The following is a 15,023-nucleotide window of genomic DNA, read 5'->3' on the forward strand; positions in this document are numbered from 1 at the left end:
TTAACTTGCTCTTTCCTATCACTTTATCTGCTCCAAGTAGTTTTCCTTCCTCAAGACCATCCCTGTTTTGGCATGATTCTCATTCATTCATTTATAGTAGTAAATCCTCTGTCCATCACTAGAAGCTGGAGTAGGGCTAAGTGCCTGCCATCTTGAAGTAGACTGTGGTTGAGACAGTGAGCGCACACACATATATTGTACGGTAGTGACAAAAGGAGATATGGAGTATTGTCAGGGCTTTTCTTTTAAAAGTTCAATGATTAAGGGAGGTTTTGTTAGTGAAATGACATTTGGAAAAACTCAAAATGAGAGCAGAGAGATGAGCTATGCTCTGGGAAATTATCTAAGTTACTGGGTATGGGAGATGAGAATAAGAAATTAATGATTTTTGGTTCAAACAACTGTAAGCACAGAGGACCTATTGGGATGAGGAAGACTTAATGAAATGAGATGGGCAAACGTCTTTATTTTTTAGGGAAGAGCTTGTGGGAGGTCTGAATTTACTTTGTTTCAGCTATGTTAGGATTGAGATTTGTGGTCATCAAAATGGAAATTCCCAATAAACAGCTGGACATGAGGGTCCAGCATTCAAGGGAAGAAGCCATGGCTCAAGATAATGACTTAGCAGTTGTCCATGTGTAGTTGGTGTTTAAAGCCCTGGCACTGGATGAGGTCACAAACAGGAGTAATAAAGGTAGTGACAAGAAATTAATGTAAATAGCAAGGAGAGATAGTTTCAGATAGTTTCAAGACTGAACTCTAGATACTCCCGGGTTTATGGGTTCAAGAGAGGAAGGCAAGCCAGCTAAGAAGCTGTAGAGCCACAGTAGCTAATGGAGGAGGAGAATCAAAGCTGTGTCCCAGAAGCCAAGTGACTTCTTCACAAATAGTGTCTTCCAAGGAGAGAGTGACCAATTGGGTGAGATGTGAACAGAGAATTGACTTGGATATAACAACAGTCCCAATAGCCCTGCTGCGCTCTCTCTTTTAGGTAGTGGATATAAGGTACCAGGAGTAAGCCAACAGGTGGTGGTGCACACGCCTGTAATCCCAGCACTCGGGAGGCAGAGGCAGGAGGATCTCTGTGAGTTTGAAGAGTGAATTCCAGGACAGCCAGGACTGTTACACAGAGAAACCCTGTCTTGAAAAACCAAACAACAACAACAACAACAAAGGTACCAGGAGTGAGGATAAAGAGCCAAATGGACAAACAGCAAATTCGGACACTTGGAAGGAATTTGGCACCACTGTGGCTCTGAGAGAGCAGTAATCAAAGGGACTCTGCCTTTGAAGAAGGAAGCTGTGACTTTACTGTGATCGATGGGACTGAATTGGTAAAGGATGCAATTGATGATGCAAAGGGAAGATGGGGCGGCCACTTGAACCACGACAGCAGGTCTGTCAGCGTGGGTTCCCTATGAGCAGAAACAATCTGGAGCACTAACATTTTTTTAAGGGGTGAAGACCTGTAAGAGGAAGGAGAAGGAAGCAAGATGGGACAGAGAAAGGATGGAGCTGATCCCATAAATTGCCAGCCGACCCTGGAGCTCTGGAGTGAGTACTGCTCTCCAGAGGTCCTCAGTGCTGCCCCCAAATGGCTCAGTCCTTGCATCCAGGCTGCTCCAGGAAGGGCATGAGTTCAGGGGGAATGACAACAACTTCGGACGTCCTGGAGGAGGTGACAGATGGCGGGTGTCAACTTTACAGCTGGGGATGGATCAGAGTGGCACCAGTCCAACTCTGCCACAGAAGATGAGAGGACATGGGATCTAGTACACAAGCGGAAGAGTTGTCCTTAGCATAGGGAGCTCCTACGTATACCTTAATCTTCATTATAGGTAATTGATAAACAATAGAGGCTTATTAGTTTATGGTTCTGGAAAATGAGAAGTCCAAAAGCATGGTGTCAGCAACGATGAAAAGGCCTCACTGCTATGTCGAGTACGTCATAGGGGGGAGGGAGAGAGAGAGAGAGACAGAGAAAAAACTAGTATGCTAGGTCAGATCTCTCTTAAAGCCTTTTCTAACCCTAATATATTTTCAACACATGAAATTTGGGCAACACATTGAAACCATAGCAACAGTAACGAGGGAATTAAGAAGCTGTGCGTTCAAATTCAGGGCGGTAGATATAGTGAAAGTTCTAGAAGTTCTGCTTCCTGTAAGTTTCTTGGTAAATTTAAGTATTAAAGTCACTGACAGTGAGTGAGTTCCAGAGAAGGCTGCTGGAAATTTGAGAAGATTGGAAATAGAACTAGTTTTGTAGGCTCATGGAAGATGACAAGGGTTAAGCAGGTAGCTTTACCAAGCAGCTGCAAGGAGCCATTGAGATTAGTGGTTATGACCAATGAGTTCAGCTTTATTGCTCTTCCTGTCTGGATACCTAGTAGTAGGTATAAAGATGGCAGGAAGGGAGAGAGAGGGACAGAAAACATTTAAGTAGGTTGGAACTTTTCTAAGCAAATAGCTGGATAGAAGGGCAAGGTCGATTGAGCTGAGGATATGCACAGATAGTGAATATGGTGGACTACAGACTCTCAGTAAGAAGAGGGGTAAGGACAAGAGTAAACTTAGAAGGGGGCAGGATTAGTGAGATCTTTCTTTTTCTTCAATTACATTTTTTATTAGCATCCGCAAATTCTGTTTTACGTCTGTCTCCCAGCTGGGTGGTGGTGGCTCACACCTTTATTCCCAGTACTCAGGAGGGAGAGGCAGGTTCTCTGTGAGTTCGAGGCTAGCCTGGTCTACAGTTGAGGACAGCCAAGGCTACACAGAGAAACTCTGCTATAGGATGTCTTTCTGTATGCTGTGAATATGTGTTGCTCTGATTGGTTGATAATAAAGCTGTATTGGCCTATGGCAGGGCAGGATGGAGCCAGGTGGGAAAATCCAAGAGAGATAGTGTGAGGAGAAAGGGGAGGAAAAGGAGCAGAAGATGCCAGCAGACAGGCATCGCCACGGCCATGGGGCAAAACAGATTAATAGAAATGGGTTAATTTAAGATGAAACAGCTAGCAAGCAAGAAGCCTGCCATAAGTTATACAGTTTGTAAATAATATTAAGCTTCTGAATGATTATAAGCAACTGTGGGACCGGACCGGAGAAACCTTCAGGCTACAAAAACCTGTCTTGAAAAAACAAAAAACAAAAATATTAATCAATAAATAAAATGTAGCTCCTGGATGCTGCAGATTTTCTTTACCTTATTCATCACTCTATCCTCAGTGCAAAAAGCCTCAGTAGGTAGTGTTTGCCTAATGAATGAACGCAAGCCAAAATAAACTTTTACTATGGGGATCTAGATTGTCTTTTTTATAATGTGACTGAAAGCTCTGCTATTTGAGATATAACCAGCTATTTCAGTTGCCTGACAGTCAAGGTTTATTTTTGCTCTATAAAACTCTGGCCTGTTCAGGCAGCTCTCTAGGGCTATCATTCATGAAATTTATTCATTGCTATAGGCTACTTTGATCTTAAAGATCTGCCATCTCAGCATGGCTCCTTTATGTTCAAGATAGTAGGGGAAGAGCAAGAGAAGTCACATCTGCTGCTCCTGTGTCAGCCTGGCTAGTAGTGGTCAGTCAGAATATTACACCCAGCTCCAGGGATAGTCAATGAGCGAGCATGTAGGGAATAGTTGATGAATATTGCTGCTTCTGACATGGAAAAGACAATAATTGCAATTACATGATACAATTGAGATGAACAGATGCTGTAGCTGAATATATCTGTTAGCTTTATTTGGGCAGTTGTTAAAATGTTCTTAAATTTTCATTTTGCCTTTGGTAAGTCTTAGCATCCATTACATATCCATATCAGCGCTTCTCAGACATTTATCAAACCTGCACACACATATCTCTCCCACACTGTAAGCTTTGTAGGCAGAGACCATGCCCATGCTTTTATTCTTCCAGTGTTGGCATGGGGACCTGACAGTCTGAGAACACTTAATTACATTGTACCGAATTTTAGTTCTTAGACAGTGGCCCAAGTCTGTTGTCTGAATGCTATTTCAAGACTGTTCAACAAAATTAACTCAGTGGGTTATCATGCTTTGAACAAGATGATGAGCAGTTCTTTTTTAAAACCTGGTCAGAAATGTAAATATAGTGACACATTTGTTTCTTCTAAAAACAAGATATGCTACTCTATTTTAGTGGAAAGAGTTAGGCAAAATACACATCTTGGTAATTGAAGATGAGAGTGTAGCTGCATCCCACTGGTTGATGCTAGCTGACTGTCCTAGCTTGCCAATGGCCAGAGAGGAAGAGTCAAGTGTGCAGTTGATTCTATAAGAGAGATAGTAGTGAGACCAAGACTTCTGGGAGAACAGTGGATGAGTGCTACTAAGCTTTTACCTCTGGGAATCAAGTTTATCATGTATAGCACATGTCAGTAATAGATCTTGAGGGTTTCACTATGTATCCCTAGCTTGCCTTGAACATGAAATTCTCCAGCCTCTGCCTCCCAAACGCTGGAACTACAGGAATGTGTCACCATACTAGATTTGGTTTAATTAATACATTGGCTGTTTTCCCATATGTGATTGTTGATATTGTCTTCTAGAATCAATCACCTAGAAGGCAAGCCTCATGTCTATGGGGTATTATCTAGATTAAGTTAGCCTCTGGGCATGCCTATGAGGTATCTGGATTAGGTTGACCCTAACTATGGGCAGCACTGGTCCATGGCTTGAGGCATAACTGAATATAACTGAGAAAATGAGTTGAGTTGAGAGCTAGAATTCAGTTCTCGGCTTAGTTGTGGATACAGTGTAACCAGGTGCCTCAGATGGCTAAGATTTCCCAACCCTGGGGCTGGAGAGATGGCTTTGTGGCTAAGAGCACTGATTGCTCTTCCAGAGGTCCTGAGTTCAATTCCCAGCAACCACATGGTGGCTCACAACCACCCATAATGAAATCTTTTGCTGTCTTCTGGTCTGCAAGGACACATGTAGGCAGAACACTGTATACATAATAAATAAATCTGAAAAAAAAAAAAAAAAGATTTCCCAACCCTGCTGGACTGTATCTTGGACTGTGATCCAAAATAAAGCTTGTTTTCCTTAAGTTGCTTTCCTGGGGTGTTTTGTTAGAACCCTGAGACACACAGTGAACACAGACAGTAGGTACTGAGAAATATGGCTATTGCTGTGATGAACGTGATGATGCATTTCATAGGCATTCTAAAGAACTGGTTGCAGGAGGAATGTCAAAGAGTTTGGAACTTCGGGTTAGAAAAGCCCTCAAATGCTGTACGCACAGTTTTAACGACCATTCTGGTGGGAACGCAGAAAGCTGAGAGAAGTGAGGAGTGCTGAGACCTGGCTCACGAGGTTTCAGAGGGAAATGGATTCCTGTGAGGAACCAGGTTAGGAGACATTCCAATTATATTCTGGCAAAAATAGGACTGCATTCTTCCCATGTCTTGAGAACTTGAGGGAAACGGAATTTAACGGTAATGGACTAGTGTGTCTGGCAGAGAAAATGTCGCGGCAGGATAGTATTCACTTCGTGACATGGGCATTACTACTCTCCCAGGTCTGCAGTGAAAAAGACCAACAAAGAACGGCATTTAAAATGTGTGGTTTGTCAAGAAGAGGAGCTAAATAAGGTTAAGGTCGCAGCCAAGACCTGTATTAAAAATAGGCTGCAATTATAAAATTGTTAAAGAGAAACCATCAGTTTCACAGTGATCCAATAGGAAAGGAGTCCTGAGGCCTAGACTCCACCCATCAAAGGTTCTAACTTGAATGCAGGTGTTCACTGATCTGGGAAAGCTGCTGTCTGGTGATGTAAATTTACTTTGGGAAAGCACACAGTGGCTCCTGTAAATGTGGTTCAGTGAGACCAGGCTCCATCCTTAGCTGGCAGCAAAACTTTAGTGTTGTCTACTTTGTACTGGTTTTGCAGGCATGAAAGACACAAGATTGAAAGGTTATGGAGTCTTGCGCCATGGTTTCGAGAGCTTCAGAGACCAGGCAGGGTCTTCAAGAAGGCCACGACAAGCTACGCCTTGAAGATGAAGCCTAAGTTGCAGTGGAGACCACAGGGTGTTGGGGACACCAGAACTTTGTCATATCCACTGAGGAAACTTACAGGTATAGAGTGGAGCTGGCCCAAGGGAAAGGCTATGAATGCTGTGGCAGCAGAGCCGGAAGGGCTGAGCTACCCAAGCTCTTCAGAGCCTAGATTTCATCATGAACCTCCAAATGCTATGGAATATCGCTGCCTGGAGGGCCAGCCTCTAGAAGCACATGGCTCGAAAGCAATCCTTGGCATCGGCACATACTAAGACTTTTCTGTCTGAGAGGGTTAGGGAAAAAGACACATTATCTCTTCATGATTTCCTTCTTCATTAGCTATTCTTCTGTGTTCTTTCTGTATTCTTTCATTATTAGTTGAAGAAAAAAGGAACTCCAAAATGAAATTTTAAGGCCCATGTGCCAGCAGGAAGGTCCAGCTTATTCTGATGGACTGAACTGGAATGGACCTGAACAGTTGTAGGAAGCATATTTACTGATTGTTACATAAAGTATTTCCTATTACCAAGGTCAGCCTGGGCAATACAGAAAGAAAGATAAAAGGACAAATAAGATGAGGGAGGGGCTGAGCAGCTGAGTGGGCCTGGCATGCAGAAAACCAAATGGGCGGGACCCTGCCGGAGCTGATAACACAGTTTGACCTGACTCAGATCACCTGTCACCCTAATCTTAATTTACATGTCTTACTGAAGGAAAGCATCACATGCCTCCATGACTCTACTCCTTTATTATGTATTGTGTGCAATACACAATAATACAAGAGCCTCAGGTGTGTTTGAGGTGTCTTGTGACCAAAGTCATGGGATGGCTGCAAAGCTGGTTCAGCAAAACAATCACTTGTTTTCCACAAGGATTCTTCAAGGTCAAAGTACTTCTAAAAAACAGTGGTTCCTTCTAATATCTACCCCATACAGTCTTAATGGACCACAAACATAAACTTTTATACATAAAAAAAAAAATCAGTCAGCTGTACTTTAGATCTTTAGGGTGCATACCTATCCATCAATAGTTCTTTATATTAGGAGACTGAGGTCAGGAATGGGTACAAGGAATTAGTCATCACCTTTGATCATCAACCAACCCTAGCAAGAAAATACGTCAGGCAGAAACAGTTGGGCTGCTTTATATTTTTGACCTCAGCTATGTGTCCTTGTGTTCTTTAGATTGTTTTCTGGGGTTGTTCATCTTAAGGCTATTATCAAAACATCTGAATTAACCTGAAGATGTCATAAGGCTTTGTTTCAGCGAATGATGCACACCAAAATCTGTGACTGTGTCTTTCAACATTAAGATAAAGGAATTTGAGCCAGCCAGGCTTCTGGGACTCAACTGTTTCTCCTAATCATCAACTTGAACTGTGATCCATGCAGCTCCCTAAGTGAAACTCATAGGATCCAGCTGTTAGCATTGCAGCATCTGTACTAGACAGCCCAAGTCCCTAAGGCCATAAGTCACTACGTAATCTGCACGGCTGTGTAGTCCCTATGCACATACGCTAAGTCCCCTTTTAAAGCAAACCCCTCCTGTCTCTTCCCATGAGGACACACTGCACCCCCTCTTCTTCCTCCTTTCCCCATCTCCTCTTCTCTCTTCCTCTCTTACCTCCAGAGATGAACTCTGCATCCCTCCCCCTCCCCCAAATTCCTCTATGTGAGTGCTAGCTGTATGGTGTGGCTCTCTCTCACCCACCCTGTGGCCCTTTGGCTCCAACCCATCAAAATCTCTCTCTGCTGTTTAACACCAGCTGTGTAACACCTCCCTGTATCCAAACTCTGCATAAGCCAGCACCACCACTATCGATCAGACAGTACAGTTTAGGGAGGAAGCCATCTTCACAATAACAACAATCTGCAGGTCAAAAGACATCCTGGGGTCTGTGGTCCTGAGGCCCCACCCAACCGAGATGGGGGGCGCCTCCCAGTGAGCTGACACTCTGAACCTCAACTGCCACCCACTGCTCCTCTGACATGGCCACTGGAAATGGAGTTGACGTTTGCCCTCTGGTCTCACTTTAGTTCATTCTTTCCTGGCTCCTCTACCATTCCTCTCTTTTGGGAATGAGAGTGTTTACTCTGTACTGTTGTATATTGGAAGTATGTTTAACTTTTTTTTTCTTTAATAGGCACTTACAGTTAAGAGAGTGCCTGGTGTCTCTGATGCTACTGAAACTGGACTTACAAACAATACGGGCATTGTAAAAGACTGGAGGCTTGTGAAGTTGGATGAAATGCATTTTGCAGTATGAGATGGCCATGAGCTGTGGGGACATGGGGTGGGAGGTTATATGGCTTAAAAGTGGTATGCTAGGGAGTTGACAAGGGGTGGAGTTGTAATGGTTAGTACTGATTGTCAACTTGACAGAATCTCGGGCCACCTTTGTCATGCCTGTGAAGAGTTATCTGGATTATTAATTAGTCTCTGAGAAGTTTTTTAGATTAGGTTCACTAAGTGGAAAGACTCACTTTAACACAGGTGGCACCATTCCCTGGGCTGAGGTCCTAGACTGGAAAAAAAGGAGAAAGTTGAGTTAAACACCAGCATTCCTCTTGACTGTGGACGCAACGTGACCAGCTTCCTTAAATCTCTGCCGGCAGGTCTTTCCTCACGGCAGACTGGCCCCCGTGATGAGCCAAGATCAAAGCCTGCCTTCTTATCCTCTTTTCTCGGTGACAAAACACACAGTTAGTAGAAGAAAACGGAAGGAATAGAGAAGCAACAGAACTTGGATATCTTTTGTTTGTTTGTTTGTTTGTTTACCAGAACATAAGTTCATCTTATAAGGAGAGGGCTTTTCCGTTTGTGGACTGACATCCAGTGCTGTGGATCTCATCACTGTGGATCAGGTCATAACATCAACGTAAGACAAATGTTTTCCACTATAAGCTGGTTAGAAATTCTTACCACAGGACTGTCAAAATAATGTTATTTTACTAGACCAAGATGTCTAATGCTAAGATAGCCCTATGAATATTAGTTTGAATCTCTACTTCTATAAATAAAGCATTTTTAGTTTCCATTTATTCTTTAGAATTAGAGATTTCAGTGAGTACCTATCCCAAAGACATTTTAAAAAATAAGCAAATATCTTCAAATAATGAAAAGAAAAGTAAGCCAGTTAGGTGTTAGTACCTCCCAATATGATTTGAAAAATGCTTAGCATGTCTCTCTTCCATCTGCATCTGTGTTTGTCAATGTTTTGTCACTGTCTCACACACTTGACATAATCAGCTTATAAAGAGAAAAGAGGGGTATTTTGGCCCAAGGTTTCAGAAGTACCAAGTCTATGATTGTTTGGCTTCCCTGCTGCTTTTAGGCCTGTAGTCGGGCAACATGTCACAGTGTGAACATGTGTTCAAAGCTGCTCACCACATGGCCATCAAAGAGAGCACAGAAGGGAGAGGGGAGCCATCACTAACATTAGGAGGTATTTTGGCTTTCAGAACTGGGGAGAGGTGCTATTGCCAGCTGGTGAGATGAGGCCAAGAAGGCTGTTAAACATGCCATGTCCAGAACATCCCCAGACTACAGATATACCTGTTAGAAAATGCCAAAGGAGCAGAGAGTGGAAAATTGATCTGGGGCAACTCTACTGCTTCAGCAGCATGGTCCCTTCTAATGATAACAAGCTCCAGATCCAGGCAAGAGCCCTCGTCTTCAGTTCTGGAATATAACATACTTTCCCTTTCCTCTTCTTCCCCTTCCCTTCCCTCCCTCCTCCCCTCCTTTTCCTTCCCTCCCTCCCCCTTTTTTAAGTAGGAAAGAACTATTGTGTGCTACTTTATTTTTCTTTGAGACAGTCTAACTGTATAGTCTGGGCTAGCCTCTAACTCTTGACTCTCCTTCCTCAGCTCCCCCAGTGCTGGAATTACAGGTGTGACTACCAAGGCCAGCATATTACTGAGTTTCTGTTCAGCTTTGACATTGTTTATCACCTCTATAGAAATTGTTTTCTTCTACATGATATTCATTTCTATTGGCTCAGTGTTATTCAGGTATCCAACTCCTTAGCTTGGTGACCACTCAGTGTTATTCAGGTATCCAACATAGACACTTAGTTCTTTCTCGACACATGATATTCTTGGCTTATCTTATCCATGCCAGTAAAAACAATGGACTCTAGAGTTTTAGTCTAAATCAGTATAGCAACTGGCTTAGTTAGGGTTTACTATTGCTGTGAAAAGATGCCATGACCACAACAACTCTTATAAAGGAAAACGTTCAATTGAGGTGCAGCTTACAGTTTCAGAGGTTCAGTCCATTATCATCATGGCGGGGAGCATGATGGTGTGCAGGCAGACCTGGTGCTGGAGAAATAGCTGAGTGTCCAACATCTTGTAGGCAACAGGAAGTCAACGGACAGTCATGGAGGGAAGCTTGAGCAAAAGAGATCTCAAAGCCTACCCCCACACTTCCTCCAACAAGGCCACACCTCCTAACAGTGCCACTCTGTATGGGGGTCATTTTATTCCAAACCACCACAGCAACTTCCTCTGTTCTGCTCTCAGACTAGCATGCAATGTATGCCTTCCTCTGTATCTCACCAGCATCTGAAGTTCAACATTAGAGGGGAGCCCTGTTCTCTAGCAAATCTCTCCCTTTTTTACTGGTTCACTTAATCTCACTGTCGTCCGCCACGTTGCTGAGACTTGACCTTTCCCACTTTCCACTCCTCAGGTTGTCTGGCTTCTACCCCCTAAACAGCTCTCACGTCCGTTCTGTTTTCTTTCAGGCCATATCATCGATCTCAATTAAACTGTTGACCAGCATTTCTTTACTGGTCTCTCTCCCTGAAGCTTTATCTTTTCTCTGGATTACCAAAAAGAGACTCCACCAAACAAATAATAGTCCTGTCAGTCTCTCAGACTAGCTATATATCTGACACCGACAGATTCTTAAGATCCAAGCACTGTTTTCCTAGTGAAGCATCGCTCAAGTCTCTGCAGCCAAAACACCTTCCCTTCTTGACTACACTGTGCTCATCTAGTATCTCCATAATTTTATTATTCCTTGTGAAATTACATTTTAATCATTTACATCTTTGTCTTATGGTAAACATCTAATGAGTTGTCTTTCTAGAGCACACTTTGTGGAAAAACTGCCCCGTCTCCTCAATCTCCTGAAATGCTTCTCTGTGGTGGTCAGCTTTCTGACTGTAACAAACACCAGAGATGAATGAGGTTTTGAGACAGGCTTTCTCTGTGTAACAGCCCTGGCTGTTCTAGAACTCTTTGTAGACCAGGCTGGCCCCAAACTCACAGAGATCTGCCTGCTTCTGCTTCCCAAGTGTTGGGATTAAAGGCCTGTGTCACCCCCTCCTGGTGATAAATGAGTTTTTAAAAGGTTTATTTTTTGCTCACAGTTTTGGAGGTTTTCATCCATGTTTTTTTGGACTTGTGGTGAAGCAGGACATCAGAGTAGGGGCATAGGGAAAAAGAAGCATTCATCTCATGGTACCCAGGAAGCAGAGAGGCTGAGGTCCAAATATCCCCTTCAAGGGTATGCACCCAGTGTAATACGAATTGCTAAATGGCCTTATTAATAAAATCTCAGAGCCAGATATTGGGGTGAAAGATGAAAGATCAGAGATGCAGAAAGAAGCCAGCCATGTTCTTACCGCTAGGAAATCCTCAGCCCCAGAGAGCCTCTTCCTGTGTACTCATACCTACATACCCTTCTGTGCCCTGCCATCTTACTTCCTCACTCCGCCAAGCTGCATCACTTCCTCTTTCTGCCCAGCTCTATCACTTCCTGTCTGTCTGTACAAACCTCTAGACCTCTATGGTTAACTAGTGCTGGGATTAAAGACATGTGCCACCAAGCCTGGTTCTCTTCCCAGTGTGGCCTTGAACTCACAGAGATCCAGATGAATCTCTCTGCCTCTAGGATTAAAGGTATGTGTTACTACTGCCTGACCTCTATATTTAATATAGTGGCTGGCTTTTTCCTCTGGTCCCCATATAAGCTTTATTGGAGTGCACAAATACAGCATCACCACAACCCAGTGACTCAACTTGCTTCTACTAGGTCTGACTTCCCACAGTATCACCAGTTTCCAATAGTTCCAAAGACTGGTGGCCAAACACATACCACGTGGGCCTTTAGGGAACATTTATCCAAAATAGTACCTTCTATCTTTATTCCAATCCTGTGTCTACTCTCTGGTATGGTTAGAGGAAGAAGTTTGTAGGCAGTTTTATATCGACTCTTGCTGAAGGAGGCGGAGGCAGGAGGATCACAAGTTCGAGGCCAGCCTGGGCTACAGAGTGAGTTCCAGGAAAAAGGCACAAAGCTACACAGAGAAACCCTGTCTCGAAAAGCCGGTTGTGGCCGTGCACGCAGGTAGGACTTGCAGAGGGGAAAGACAGAACAGCAGTGAAGGGTAAGGTTTTCAGCTCTCAGCTATTGCTCTGACCTCTTGACTTTTAACTCTGCAACTGGCTCTGTGTTTCTTATTTAACAAGATGGTTACATCTACAGACTCTTACTTCAGCTATGTTACTTAGTTTCTTTGGGAATTTGAAATCGAGAGACATACTGACTGAGTCTACTTGATCATAGCATCTGAAACACAAAGTTGGGGGGTGTAGGGCATATTTTCTATCATTAAGTAGAGTAATCCTAGACTACAGGGAGGAAAGATGAAAAATGATCAAGACAAGGCAATATTTAATTTTATGAGGTGCTCGGATATAGAGTTAAACATTGCTTCTAGGTATGTTGGTGAGGGTGCTTCAACCAGAGGTTAGTATTTTCACTGGAAAACAGAAGATTCTCTTCAATGTGTACGTAAGATACCAACCACTGAGGGCCTGAATGGAATCAAAAGGGGAAGCAAGGCTGAGTTCATGCTGTAAACTGAAACACTCATCTCCTGTCCTTAGTAGGCCTGAGTCCTAAACATTTTGCCATCCTTTCTGGCTCTCAGGGCTTTTAATTCTATCAAGTTTTCTTGGTCTTTAACTTGGAGATAGTGGACTGTAGGACTTCTTGGCATCCAGTATCATATGAGTCCATCCCTTTCAGTGACTATACTGTCTCTCCATATATGCACCATACACATGTGCATGTGTGTGTGTCTCTGTCTGTATGCATGTATGTACATGCACACACAGTTGTCTCTACACATGCATGGGTTCTATACCCACAGGTTTTATATTCAGGGATTCAACCAGCCATGAACCAAAAATGTAGTTAAGAGCTAGTGAGATGTCTCAGCAGGGTAAGGCACTTGCTCCCTGATGACCTGAGTTTGGTTTCCAGAACCCACATGGTGAAATAAGAGAACTAACTCCCACAACATGTCTTCTGGTCTCCACACTCATGCCATGGCATGTTCACATACATACACACACAAATAAAAAGGTTAAAAATGTGCTTAAGCTATGATGGTGGACTTTGTATTGAACAGGTGCACACTTTTGTCTTATTATTCCCCAAATAACAGAGGGTAACTCTGTTTACCTCAAGTCATTTAGAGATGATTTAAAGTGTGGGGGTTGGAACTGGATATGGTGGTACACATAGGAATTGTTGGCACCTTGGATACGGAGCCAGGAGGATCAGCAGTTCCTACATAGCTAGACCCTGTCTTCTAAACAAATAAACAATAATAGCAAAAAGAAGGTATAGGGTTGGAGGTGAATGGGTTATGTGCAAATACTGTACCACTTTATAAAGAGGACTGAAAAATTCACATATTTAATTGTTCTGGGGATCTTAAATACCCTTAAGATACTGAGATATTCATATTCCATATATATTAAGATATTCCATATATATGCATCTATAGTCCATGTCTTAGTTAGGGTTTCTATTGCTCTGAAGAGACGCCATGACCATGGCAAGCAACTCTTATAAAGGAAACATTTAAAGGAGCGGCTTAAGTTTCAGAGGTTTAGTCCCTTATTATCATGATGGGACATGGAGAAATTTAGGCAGACATGGTGCTGGAGAAGGAGCTGAGAGTTCTACATCTTGATTCACAGACAATGGGAAGTGAACTGTTTAATACATTGGGCATAGCCTGAGCAAAGGAGCACTCAAAACCCACCCCCACAATGACACACTTCCTCCAACAAGTCCATACCTACTCCAACGAGGCCATATCTCTTTAAAGTGCCATTCCCTTTAGGGCCATTTTCTTTCAAACCACCACAGTCCATAGTATGTATATGTGTGTATATATATATGTATATATATATATACATATATATACACACACATATATATATCTCAAAGTGACTCTGTGTGTCAAACTTCCTTGTAACTTATTCAGTTATAAATCAACCCTTTAAAAGATGATTACATTTTATTTATTGTGTGTGCACATGTATGCCAGTGTATGGCAGTCAAAGGGAAGCTTGGAGGAGTGGTGTTGGGGAATCATATTCAGGCTATCAAACTTGACTGTAAGCACCCTTACCTGTTGAGCTATTTCTCTGGTCCCCACTGACATCCCTTTTCATCCCTGAGCTAGTGAGCTGATCACTCTATAAATAAGACACTCAGTTTTAAAGGGCTGTGTCCTCTCTAATTTCTGTCCACCTTTGTCATTTCATGATTCTTTCCCACCTGAGCCGTCTCCCCCCATGCTTTCCTCCCAGGAAAGGCTTACCTCTTTGAGGATGATTCATGGGATTGAACCTGGATTTGTCAAAGGCAGGAGGACCTATATGTTGATATTTGCTGCTTTAAAGGTCCCTTGTAGCACTCTTCTGGATTCTTTCTGAACTCCTCCACTCCTCTTTTTATTCATTCTCTGCCCACAGCCAGTAGTTTTTCTCAAATAAAAATCTGACATCACATTACTGCGCTAATATGTCGGTGCCCCCTTCTTATCTGTGAAATGAAGAGCAGTTTTTAAAGACATGGCCCAGGAACGCTGCATCATCTGTTCTCTGCCGATCGCTTCTGGCCTTGAGTCCGCTCTCCCTAACCATTTGTATTCTCACCTCCAAGTTCTTTAAGTTGCCGAGTTCTT

Source organism: Onychomys torridus, chromosome 5 (assembly GCF_903995425.1).
Source record: "Onychomys torridus chromosome 5, mOncTor1.1, whole genome shotgun sequence".
Taxonomy (NCBI): Eukaryota; Metazoa; Chordata; class Mammalia; order Rodentia; family Cricetidae; genus Onychomys; species Onychomys torridus.